At 44.6% G+C, this 12,413-nt stretch overlaps 1 protein-coding gene across 7 annotated transcripts in view; it reads left to right on the top strand.

Annotated features, from left to right (window-relative positions):
• The window catches only part of TRIO (trio Rho guanine nucleotide exchange factor), a 257,003-nt gene that overhangs the window by 46,433 nt on the left and 198,157 nt on the right, over nt 1–12,413 (top strand). The window contains exon 1 of one of the 7 annotated variants that reach the window (XM_083449243.1): nt 10,285–10,302. The exons of the other annotated variants lie outside the window; for them this stretch is intronic. The gene's annotated coding sequence lies outside the window, so the exon portion shown is untranslated. Of the gene's footprint in view, nt 1–10,284; nt 10,303–12,413 lie in introns of those variants that run through there. 7 annotated transcript variants of the gene reach the window in all.

Here is a 12,413-nt window from a genome sequence, read left to right as displayed (position 1 = left end):
AGCTAGTGCAAAATGAGCAAATTGGGGGAAGAGTTCAAGCATCAAGTTGGGTTTCTTTACAATTGAAATCGGGGCGGAGGGCTCCTTAACACAGTTACATGATTGTGCTTCTCTTACTCAGTTTTGCAATTGCTTTTAACCGTGCTCAATACCACTTTCAGTGGGGTGGGTCTTTCCTAAAGCATTACATGGGGAGTTGGCATTTTTCCAGCAGAGCTGGCACACTGACTTAGAATCAAACAGTTGGAAGGGAGCCCTGAGGGTCATCTAGCCCAGCCCTCTGCAATGCATGCATTTCAGCACATGGTCTCCCATCCAGTTTGAAACCATACCGAACCCTGCTTAGCTTTGCAAATGTGCTAGTGGTTTTATTGCTGCACCGCTTTGGGTGGTGTTTATAAAAATCTGACAATGCTTCAACCCTCCCCTAGTCAAAAAAAAAGACAGGATGTTTTCCTTTGGTCCTTACAACAGAAATAAGTTTTTAATTGTTTGGACAGTGTTTGGTGAAACTTCTTAAGCAGGGAGCGGCATGGCCAGCAAGCTTTCTAGTGATTGGAGAATGAGATGTTATTGTCCCCCTTAGGACTTGGAGACGTATAAAAGAAAATCACAAAAACTAGGAGGGTAGTAATTTACACGATTCCTTGTTGCAGAACTGCACTCTTCTTGGTGTGGAATGTCAAGAGCACACAGCCCTGATGATTGGGAAAGGATTGCCAGTTATGTAGCTGGGGATCACATAAGAAACATTTATAGTCCCCGAAAGGGGTAAGAATTTGAACTCATGAATTTATGAAGTGTAGTGTTTATAATTATCTGGGTTGCTGTGTTTTGAAGTGGGAGCAAACATGGAGGTCTGACACCTGCTTCATCCCCTTAAGATGCTCCAAAATTTTAGTTAACCGTCAAGTAGGATTTAACTTGTTCACCCAAGACCCAGTCCCTTGCACTATTCTCCACAAAAATTTCACCTAGAACTATAACTCCACTTCTTCAGTTTCCCATAATCTTTGACCTGTTGGTGTGTTTGCAATTTCTTTTTTAATAATATTTTTATTAAATTTTCAACAAAAACAAACAACAAACACAACAACAACCACCACAAACAAAGAAAAATATACACAAAAACAATATCAAATCCATAAAATGGGATTCTCTTGGACTTCGCTCTCCCCTATTGTTAATCATTTCCTCCTGCATCTTTTATCCAAAATCCTTTACCTCTACATTGTGTCCAAAAGTCACCCTCAAACTACAAAATTCACCATTTTCAAGTGGACCACTTGGGATTGCTGGCTGCCGGGACTCTTGCAATGATTGCTGGGCTGGGTGGACCTTAATCTGACCCATTGAGGAACTCTTTATCATGGTAACAAAGAAAGCATGTGAAGGAACATTTAACACTGATTAGTTGTGCCTTCAGTACTTTGTTGTTGTTGACATCCAGCTGTCTTAAGAGGGTGACTCCAAGGGTGAGGTCAAACCACTAGATTGGCAACACTGAAGTGAACTTCCATGGTACGCAAGGCTGATCAGTGTGTCTGGAGGTCCAGGGCTGCCCAGATGGCCAGACCCTCATCTCTGCCTCACTGATGTGGTCCAAAGGAAAGCAGAACAACATGTTTGGCACCTGCTTGGCTGCAGGAGTTGCCGGAAGGGGGCATGGGGGCATCGTATTAGGGATTCCACTCTGGGTTTGTGTAGGATTTACTCCCTATCTTCTCCTGAAGATATCCACAAGGCGGCAGAGGATTACTTTACTACTAAGGGATAAGAAAATAAGAAGAAAAGATTAAAAGGTAAAGGACTCCTGGACGGTTAAGTCCAGTCAAAGGCAACTATGGGGTTGTGGTGCTCATCTCGCTTTCTGGCCAAGGGAGCCAGTGTTTGTCCACAGACAGCTTTCCAGGCCATGTGGCCAGCAGGACTAAACTGCTTCTGGTGCAACAGGACACCGAGACGGAAACCAGAACGCACAGAAACGGTGTTTACCTTCCGGCTGCAGCGCTACTTATTTATCTACTTGCACTGGCGTGCTTTCGAACTGCTAGGTTGGCAGGAGCTGGGACAGAGCAGCAGGAGCTCACCCCGTCGTGGGGATTAGAACCGCCGATCTTCTGATCTGCAAGCCCAAGAGGCTCAGTGGTTTAGATGGTAGCGCTACCCGCGTCCCATTACATCTTGGAGTATTTCACTATGCTACTGCTATGTAAATTCAAAACTAGTGCTGAGAGGATATGGCCTTCTAAAATTCTCAGAAAACTGAGAAACTCTGATTCTCTTTATGTTCAAATGAACTCTGTCTTGGTTCATCCTGTTGGAAAAAGGTAGCTGGCGTTGACCAAGAGATGAGGACCGGAAGGAGTAGGGGCCATGCTCGTTGTTTCCCTTGTCCATATTTAGATGAAATTAAGACTATTAGGACGTGGGTGGAACTGTGGTCTAAACCACAGAGCCTAGGGCTTGCTGATCCGAAGGTCAGCGGTTCGAATCCCTGCGACAGGGTGAGCTCCCATTGCTCGGTCCCAGCTCCTGCAAATCTAGCAGTTTGAAAGCACATCAAAGTGCAAGTAGATAAATAGGTACCGCTCCAGCGGGAAGGTAAATGGTGTTTCCGTGTGCTGCTCTGGTTCACCAGAAGTGGCTTAGCCATGCTGGCCACATGACCTGGAAGTTGTATGCCCGCTCCCTTGGCCAGTAAAGCGAGATGAGCGCTGCAACCCCAGTCGTTTGCGACTGGACCTAATGGTCAGGGGTCCCTTTACCTTTTAAGACTATTATAACTGGATCTAGTTTGCTGGATCCAGATTTCTCCACCACCTTACCTGGTAAAATGGGAGCTGCTGTTTCACTGATTATTATCCAGGGGATGACTGGCAGTCCTCAAAAGTTTGGTAGGGGCATGAAAGAGAACGATTTTTAAAAATTGTCAAGATTTTCTGGTAAATGTAAAACACATTGGTAGTTTCTGGGGGTTTGACAGTGAGAGTCCAGTGCAAAGTACTGACTGCAAAACTGAGGAGTGGGCTGGCTTCTGTTTTTGTGTGGGCGGCTCCCCCCCCCCCCAACCCTCCCTCTAATCCGGCTGTGGCCCACCAACCTGTTTTCCAGCTAAGGTAATATTTAAAAGGCTCTGTGTATCTACTTCATAGTGGGTGGAATTTTGTGTGCCTTTTATACAATCTGGAACCAAATGATCTCATCCTGGTCAGATGCTGCATTATGAGAAAGCACGCTTTTATCCTGACTTTCAGATGAGCTAGGATTATTTTAAATATTATGCTTGGTGGGGTTTTTTGTTGTTGCTTTTGGCAGTAGTGGTCTCCTTGGCTTTTTTTGCTCAAGAAGAGTTGGAACGCGTCCCAAGTTTGGATTGACTTGCATGTTACGTTACGTTAATTTGTTTGAGGTCGAGATGGCATTATTCACTCAGATGGCACAGTTTAGTCTTGGTTTTCTCTTGTATAAATCACGAATTTGGAATGACTGGCTCTCAGCAGCGATGCTCCTTAGGAAGGAAAATGGGCAATAAATCTGCATTTGGGGCCGTTCTGTGGACTTATCTTTACATTGTGGCGATTACAGTAATTGACTGATAACAGGAAAGTGTGATGCTCTGGTCCCAGTGCTACTGGTAAGCTGAGCATTTCCTCTCGCTAAAGCAAGCAGGTTTGCAACTTCAAAACTCCTAATGTTGATCTGGCCATTGCTGATGGGTTTGCACAGCCAGCAAGCTAGAAATAATATAAAGGGCAATATGGCGGCATGCTCAACTGCTAGAAACTACAGTCCTTTGATATCAAAGTGGGGAGGAGATTCGCAGGAACTGCGTTTACTGGGCTTCCTCCAACTTGGCCCTCCAGATGTTTTTGGCCTACAACTCCCATGATTCGTAGCTAGCAGGACCAGTGGTCAGGGATAATGGGAATTGTACTCTCAAAAACATCTGGAGGGCCAAGTTTGAGGACGCCTGGTGTGTATGGTGCAATATCCTCCTTGCGCGTAAAAAAGAACACCATTCATTTAAATAATGCATATTCAGCTCCAAAATTTACATCCTCGCTTTGCATAATCCTGGTTTTGGTAGCTCTGGGGAGATGCAAGGAACTGTGCCAAGATGCTTGCCTCTTCCCTCCACCCTTCCATGTGTGTTTCATCCTAAAGTTTTGGTATTTTGCTCCATTTGTAAAACGGGCACATATGTGCTGTGCCATTGGCTCTTGTTTAAATATGGTGGCTCATTCTAGACCAGAGTCTGATGGAAAGTGAAGATTCTGTCCATAACAGAATCTTCATCCGAACCAGCAGCCTATTGAAGCTAGTGATTCTTTGCAGAGTCAACCTTCCTGCCGAATATAAACCTTGGCTAGTTCTGATTAAGAGACATCTTGTTAACAGCTACCTAAAGGTGATCTCTTCCACCCTATCCTTTTGGCTCTCCAACTTTGACTCCAATTCTTGTGTGGAGCCAGGGCAACCAACCCAAGTTGCCATCTCTCTCTCTTTGCTTAGGAAAGCTTGCCTTGCCTGTAGATTCCTGTCCCCCTTCTTGATTCATCCTTTCCTGCTTTCACCGCTACTTTCTCTTCGCTGCTGTCCACACCTAGTCCCCTTCTGGTCAAGCTTGTGGCTATGCAAGTTGTGTGATAGTCACAATGAGTGCTAGTAAATGGAACTACAGATATGGCAGTAGGAATGCAGCCTCCTGCAGGTTTTTGTCATCAGAAAAAACTGCTTCAGCCCAACCTAACAATATGCTGGACTAACTTTGAGCCTGATCCTCAAAGTGTGATACTGATAGCACCTTGTATGCAAACTAAGTCGCTGCGGTTCTGTGGCTTTTGTGACTCTTGAATGAGTTTGGGCTGTAGTATCAAAGTTCAAACAGCAGTTACACCACCACCACTTTATGTCCTCTAAGATTCTAGGTAGCTGAAATTGTTTAAAGAGTTTGGGGAATAAAGGCAGCCAAGCAAATTAAAACTTTTTTTTAAAACAGAAATTAACTGATTAAGAAATCCAATTAATCATATTTTCCGATCCCTTGTCCCTGGTGTTCCTTCTCCCCAGCATCACCATCAAAAATGAAGATGAAAAAAGAAGGCTTAAAAAAATAAGACTTTTCTGGCATGAGTATTCCAGAGCTGGTTTCTGTTAGGGCTGGTTAACAGGCAGAAGACGAATTTGGGCGCCCCAAGAAAATTTGCAATGGTTATTTGTCCTTCCCTTTTTCAAGTTTTAAATTACTGTACTTTTCCGTGTATACATATTTTTTAAATAAAAAAGTATGTTAAAAATTTGGGGTCGTCTTATACATGGATTGTCAGTGGCTATTTGGTGTGCTATTGGTGACTTTGTCAAGGTCTTGTGTTGATTGGCTGTCGCTGCGGCAATAGGGCAGGCGATTGGTGGCTTCTGCCGGCGCGGGGACAGATGATAGGTGGGTTTTGAGACATGTATGAGTGGCAGTGTAGGTCAGGCTGGAGAGCGATTTTTGGCAATCCCCCCTAAAAAAAACTCAACAACTCTGGGCCACCCCCTGCAAGGAAAAGCTCAACAATGCTGAGCAATCTCCCCCCATTTTCTTAATTTGGAGTCCCCCCAAATAGGGGGGTGTTTTATACACGGCGACGTGTTATACACGGAAAAATACGGTAAATCGTTCAAATTCAACCAAGCATATCGGATCCAGTCCATACCATCTACTGTCAAGAGTATGTTATTGAAAATGCACCCACAGAGCACCCAGGATGGTGATCTGTATGGCTATCTCTATGTAGCTTCTTTGGAGTGGTTGGCCATTTACCAGAGAAGGCGGGAGGTTGTAAGGTCGGGGTCAGTCCCAGGCCCAGGGTGGTGAGTAAATTCAGGAAGTGTTTAACTGGAGTTGGTAAGAAGCCCCTGCAAAGATCTCATAGAATCCATCCATAATGAATTGGAAAAAATGTTTAAAAGTACTTTTCCAAAAAAACTGCACCAACCCAGAGTCCTTTTCATTGGGGCTAATTCAGACTGAAATTTCCAGGTGCCAAAAAAGGTTATTTATGTTTTTTTAAAAAAGATATTTATTAAAATTTTCAATATATTACAAAAATTAGAAAGAAAGAAAGCACGTCAAAGTGCAAGTAGATAAATAGGTACCGCTCCAGCGGGAAGGTAAATGGTGTTTCCATGTGCTGCTCTGGTTCACCAGAAGCGGCTTAGCCATGCTGGCCACATGATCTGGAAGTTAGAAAAAGGTTATGTATGCTATTACTGCGGCCCATGTTTTGTTAGCCCAGAAATGGAAAAAAAGCGAGGTCCCAACTAAAGAAGGACATTGGCAACTTAAGCTGACAGAATATGCGCAGCTTGCAGACTTAACATATAGAATAATTCTCATGGGGATCTGGTGGCCACTGTGAGAACAGGGTGCTGGACTAGATGGGTCACCACTAGGCTCTTTTGGGTGTTTTTGTTTTATTGTGAAGTGGGGACACTGCCCTCCATTAGGGCATCACTGTCAAGATGCTCGGTGAACTGATACAAAAATAGGGCGTGACTTTTCTAGATGGTTCAATAAATTCAGTATTTGGTGAAACTCCCAAGTATTGTTCTTAAAAGCTTTCTCCTAGTCTTCTTCTTAGGTTAGTCTTGTTTCATACCATTATTGCAGCTTGTAAAGGTAAAGGACCCCTGGACGGTTAAGTCCAGTCAAAGGCGACCATGGGGTTGTGGCGCTCATCTCGCTTTCAGGCCGAGGGAGCCGGCGTTTGTCCTCAGATAGCTTTCCGGATCATGCAGCATGACTAAACCACTTCTGGTGAAATGGAACACCACAACAGAAGCCAGAGTGCACAGAAATGCCGTTTACCGTCCCGCCACAGTGGTACCTATTTGTCTACTTGCACTGGTGTGCTTTTGAACTGCTAGGTTGGCAGGAGCTGGGACCGAGCAATGGGAGCTCACTCCGTCGTGGGATTAGAACTGCCGATCTTCTGATCAGCAAGCCCTAGGCTCAGTGGATTAGACCGCAGCGCCACCCACGCTTGTACCCAACAGTGAACTGATTAGAGTTGCCAGATTTCTAGAAGTAAAATGGAGCTTTTGGGGGGAAATGAAATTCAAAGTTGTTGAACATTTTTAAGGAAAAAATTCTGGGAAATACTGGATGTATGGCAACCCTCATACTGATGGGATATTAAGAATTACAGTGTTAGCGGCTCATTTTTGAAATGTACATAGGATTAGCATTGATTTCATATACCTAAAGGAGATTATAGCTTTATAGATCTTAACCTTTTCCTTTCAGTTGTCTGAAAAGCTTTGAAGACCACGTTAAATATTTTTGCTGATACTTTTAGTTGCTCTGGCGTGGCTGCACTTGCATGGGTGCCACACTCTTTCGCATAAAACAACAACAGGAGATTCATCTATGTGGGTGAAGGAATGTATGCTTGAGTTTGGCCACTGAAATACTTCATTAGCGGAACGGAAATGTTAGTTCACTGACTATATTTCTATCCTGGTTTTTGCAGGTGGGCAGCGAGTTTGCCTCTCAGAACGGCTTATGACAATCCAAGCGCTAAAATGCATCTTAAAAAAATTATAAAATACCCAACAGTAGTAGCAAATCAACAGTAATAAAAGAGGAAAGATTGGGATCTGACTGGTTTAAAACAGTGAAGATAAATGTTCATCTGCTGTGAGTTCTTGGACATCACAGAATGGTTTATCTGCTTTTTCAGACTTGGCTTCTTAGGGGATCCTCATTTTGAGCATCGGCTCATCTGTCTTTCAGCGGAAGTGACTAGTATTTCAGAGAATTGAGTGTAGCACCCTTGAAGTATAGCTTCTCAATTGCAATCGCACCTTTCATCTCTGAAATAGAGATTTGACATGAGATGTGATGAGTAAGTTTCAGAAATGAGTCCTTGGGAAGTGCATGCAGTCATACCTCGGGTTAAAGACGCTTCAGGTTGAGCATTTTCAGGTTGCGCCCTGCGGCGACTCGGAAGTAACGGAACGGGTTCCTTCCGGGTTACGCCACTCATGCTTGCGCAGACGCTCAAAATGATGTCATGCGCAGAAGCAGCAAATCGTGACACGCACAGACACGGGTTGCATTCTGCTCAGGTTGCAAATGGGGCTACGGAACAGATCCCGTTTGCAACCAGAGGTACCACTGTAGTTCAAAAAGCAGCCAGACCCCTGAAATGGAGGGTAGAGGAAAAGCCCATGCACAGTTGTTGTTGTTGTTGTTTTTAAAAAACAAAACAAAACCAGAGGCCAGTCCATCTAGTGTAGGCATAGGCAAACTCGGCCCACCAGATGTTTTGGGACTACAACTCCCATCATCCCTGACCGCTAGTCCTGTTAGCTAGGGATGATGGGAGTTGTAGTCCCAAAACATCTGGAGGGCCGAGTTTGCCTATGCCTGATCTAGTGCCTAGAGTGGATTTCTGCTTCCCTGCTCTTTTTGTTCCTCCAAACTTTGGGCTTGGGAGGACAGCTTTGCAGGTGATAGAACTTGAAAGAGGAGAAGCCAGCCAAAGGGGTGAAAAACAAACAGGATATATGCTATAATATTGTATGGGAGCAGAACAAAAACGTCTGTAAAGTGATGGGCAAGGAGATTATCCATCCTTCCTCCAGGTGCTTCCCTGTGCTCAAATCTTCCTGAGATGGCAAGGCAAATGGACAAAAGAATTATTATTTCCTTGGACTTTTATGTCCGACAACATTACTGTTGTGAAATATGGGACACGGTGCGTAGAATGAAGCTTAGAAGGCATTCGCAGGGCAGTTTATTCCATTTTCACGACTTTCCCCCAGCCTAGCTGTTAAGTTCTTCGCTGTATTTGAGGTTTCACGTGATGTAAAAGCCACTTCTAGAACTGTAGTGCTCATTTCCTTGTTACTTGCTTCCAGAAACAACCCATTTGCAAATAGTACAGACATGCGTGCTAAATGTATTCACTGTAGTTGCAGATAAAATGTGGAAATTGGAATAAACTGGCATGTGAATGCAGCCTTAGAAAATACTGGCTGGAGTGGCTGCACTGCATTGTAGAGATCCCTTAGCCAAATCTTTTGCGGGATGCTTAAGGAATTATTATACTTGTTTTTAATGGTAGATAAGAATGTCATGCTAGAATGTTAAAATTCCTTACAGAGTACAGATATGGGTATATGAAGGCATACATTTTGTGATTTTTTAAAAATGTTCGTGATGTTCAAGGTTATATGCATTAAACGGCTCAGGACCGCAATAACTCAAGGACCGCCTTTTTCCATATGAACCTACCTGGACCCTGAGATCATCTTCTGAGTCCCTCCTTCGTGTGCCGCCTCCTCAAGAGGTCCAGTGGGGGGCAACACGAGAACGGGGCCTTCTCTGCAGTGGCTCCCCATCTGTGGAATGTTCTCCCCAAGGAAGTTCGCCTGGTGCCTTCATTATACACCTTTAGGTGCCAGGCAAAAACATTCCTTTTTAACCAAGCCTTTGGTTGATTTGATTGACTTCCTATACCCTTTTAAAATGTTTTGTTTTGTTTTTTGTGAGGAGGGGCTATTGGGTTGTTGTTTTTATTTTGATTGTATATTTTGTGGTTTTATATCTTGATTTTGTTCTGTGAACTGCCCTGAGACCCCCCTCCCTGGGTATAGGCCAGTATATAAATTCAATAAATAATAATAAAATGATAATAACGGGGGTGGGGACAAAGTATCAAATAAGATCAAACAAAGTTTGGATCACTTACCGGGGGGGGTGTTGCCTAAAAGAATTATTCCTTGCCTACAGTGGGGTTTATTATCTCGGCTATTTATAGGAGAGAGTTTGTTATCTATGACATTTGTGGTTTGCGAGGATAAACAGAAAAGAAGCGTTGCAAAAATGGGCAATTCTCCCCACACTCATGAAGCAAATTAGTTGTTTCATTGTTCCTGCGGAAATCTTGTGGCCCTGTTAAATTCAGGCTTGTCAAAGCATAAACGACTATGCTTTGTTAGGTCAGGTAGGAATGACGTGAAGCCCAGTTCGTGAATCGATACGGTTCAAGCGTCTGCACGGAATAATGAGAGAATAATTTCCCTCCCATGTGCTGCGTGCAAGCGGGATTCAAATAAGGGAGCTCTTTCTGAGCTCCCCAGCTCGGATCTCGGCTGCGCTGCCTTGCACTCTGGCAAACCCGGCGAATACTGCAGGCATTGCAGTGGCAGCCGGAGCTGCAGACTGCCCTGATTTTGAAAAGATGACATCATCTCTATTAATGTGCGGTGCTGAGGATGCTGGAGGGAGGGATGCCGAGCCAGTGTGTGAGTAGAGATGGATGCAGATATTTATGGATCTGTACACGCATGCAGCAATTTTCAGAAACCCTCCGTGTTCAGACCTCAGCTATAGATGTTCTGGGGTGATTTACTTTAAAAAAAACCAACCTTGTAAATGGCTGGTGCTTGGCGTGAATTTCATGGCACACTTAGAGGGGGGAAAGAGGCACAATTTGTTTCTGGGTAAATAACCAACAATGAAATGCGGACTACTTTATTTGGTAATTGTTCTTGCTCACCTGGGCTGGAATCCATGCTGGAGGGAATCATTTTAAGGCAACCTTTTAAAAGACAAGGAGTGTTGATATATTTATTTTATTGTTGGAATTTAACGAAAGGGCATCCACAAAACCACCCCCTCCTTTCCCCTTCAGCATGTGTAGAACATGTTAATTTGGCCATAAATCGGTATTCTTGTATTTTATTAAGGCATTCCTCAAGAGTTGGGAGATACTGATTTCTTTGGATATCTGGAATAAACGAGCTATATATTCAAAAAGGGGGGATGGGGACCGGGACTTACATGCTTTTACCAAATGTAAAAAGCTGGTCAGAAGAATTGCCCACAAAAATGCAAGTATGGAAAATCTGGCTGCCTCCCAGAACAAAGGAAGCTGAGAGGGGGAATGGAATTAACAGGTAACACTGAGAGTAATGCAGTAGGGAGGAGAGAGGTGTGTAGATTTAAAGCTCGTTGGTTTGCTACTGACCATCCTCTCTGGGTCCAACTCCAGATAGTTGGGTGGAAAGTCTGAAGGCTAGGGGATGGTTCAGATGATGCATTTGTGTGTGTCTCCCCCTCAATGATCTTCAAAGTATTTCCAGCGGAAAAGTCTGAAATTGTTTTGTGTGTTGCATAAACGTATCTCATTCTGGGGTACAGTGGTACCTCAGGTTAAGAACTTAATTCATTCTGGAGGTCCTTTCTTAACCTGAAACTGTTCTTAGCCTGAGGTACTGTGGGTTAAACCACAGAGCCTAGGGCTTGCCGATCAGAAGGTCGGCGGTTCGAATCCCCGCGACAGGGTGAGCTCCCGTTGCTCGGTCCCTTCTCCTACCAACCTAGCAGTTTGAAAGCACGTCAAAGTGCAAGTAGATAAATAGGTACTGCTCTGGCGGGAAGGTAAACGGCGTTTCTGTGTGCTGCTCTGGTTCGCCAAAAGCAGCTTAGTCATGCTGGCCACATGACCCGGAAGCTGTACACCGGCTCCCTCGGCCAATAAAGCGAGATGAGCGCCGCAACCCCAGAGTCGGTCACGAGTGGACCTAACGGTCAGGGGTCCCTTTATCTTTACCTGTACATGTGGGAACCTCCCAGGCTCCTTTGCTCAGCACTTCAGGGTATCTGGAATATGAGAGGCAACACCTCATAAAAGATATTACACGGTGCAGGATTATTCGCGAACAGCAGCTTCGTACAAAGTCAGTCTGGATCGGATCAATTGTAAATCATCGGCAATTTCCATCCGCTTCTCGCATTTCCAAACTCATACATTATCCCAACAAGCCTGTGTACTGATTGGCTGCTAGGAGAGTTGAAATCTATTTTCTTGCAGCTAAATAAAGCATGGGTAGCTACCAAGGAGCATAAACCGGAACATCTGGTCGTGTTGCCCGTTTCCCTTTTGTGCCTTGGAGTGAAAGTGTGTTGGAATTGAGGAATTGATATAGAACGAGGCTGTTGCTATGCAAGCACTCTCCCCATCATAGGTGAGGCCTTGTGCAGGACTCAGTCCGGCAGCTTTAAGACAGCCAAGCTTTGATGTTGCTTTGACGGAGCAGCAGTCCTCTCCTTGTTGCCAGTTCCACCTTTACTGAAACGTGTCTCTTCAGTTAGAGGAGCCCAGCTTGTTCCAGCAGTCATGTATGTTAACAGAGTGAGGGATATCCCGGTGGCAATGGGGCTTCTGAGATGGAGTCCTCTGAGGGATGGCAGTGTGACGAGCTTACTGGGGACTGGGGGAGTCGCAGATAAGGCTTGCCGGATAAACCAAGTCCTCAGAACGCCCGATCTGAGGTTTTAATGGGGAACTGTGTCACTCTCACAGTCTCTCCCTTCTTCAAAGTGCTGGAATTCTTTCAGCCAAAAGACTCCA

The sequence above is a fragment of the Podarcis tiliguerta genome (assembly GCF_965153285.1).
Source record: "Podarcis tiliguerta genome assembly, chromosome: 7".
NCBI lineage: Eukaryota > Metazoa > Chordata > Lepidosauria > Squamata > Lacertidae > Podarcis > Podarcis tiliguerta.
This window is presented reverse-complemented; position numbering and strand designations above follow the sequence as displayed.